Genomic DNA, 476 nt, shown 5'->3' with positions numbered 1-476 from the left:
CAGGTGTTAAAATAACTAATAGATAAATGTCCAAAACAAAATCTATATCTTTCCTTATCAACTCTTTATCAGACATCCCGTAAGACTTGCGTTTTCGTGGAAATTCCTTAAGAACCAAGGCCACCAAACATCACACTTCTGTTCTTGTGAGGGATAAAGCCTTTATTAGCCTCTTAAGACAAATAAAACACAAGAAACAAAATAAATTACTTGCAGTTTCCTTGTTGGAGAGACGAATTATCCTCCCCATGGGAAGACGGATTTGAGAAATTAATTCCAGGTTGCAATAAAGATTTTACCTTTAATCATGTCAATGAAACTCTATATAATTATAAGAAACAGTAGAAGTATTATAAGTTTTATATTTAGTTTTAAAATAATATAGAATGGGCTAGAAGTTCCGAAAATGACGAGCTATTTATCTCATCTTTTATCGTTTACATAAGCAGGATGTAGCATTGTTTATATCCTTAAAA

At 31.5% G+C, this 476-nt stretch overlaps 1 protein-coding gene across 1 annotated transcript in view; it reads right to left on the bottom strand.

Annotated features, from left to right (window-relative positions):
• The window catches only part of LOC119585109 (beta-secretase 1-like), a 12,940-nt gene extending 12,688 nt beyond the window's left edge, over positions 1–252 (bottom strand). The window contains exon 1 of the mRNA XM_037933737.1: positions 211–252. The gene's annotated coding sequence lies outside the window, so the exon portion shown is untranslated. The remainder of the gene's footprint in view (positions 1–210) is intronic.
• Positions 253–476: the final 224 nt, after the last annotated feature.

This window comes from Penaeus monodon, chromosome 19 (assembly GCF_015228065.2).
Source record: "Penaeus monodon isolate SGIC_2016 chromosome 19, NSTDA_Pmon_1, whole genome shotgun sequence".
Classification (NCBI taxonomy): domain Eukaryota; kingdom Metazoa; phylum Arthropoda; class Malacostraca; order Decapoda; family Penaeidae; genus Penaeus; species Penaeus monodon.
This window is presented reverse-complemented; position numbering and strand designations above follow the sequence as displayed.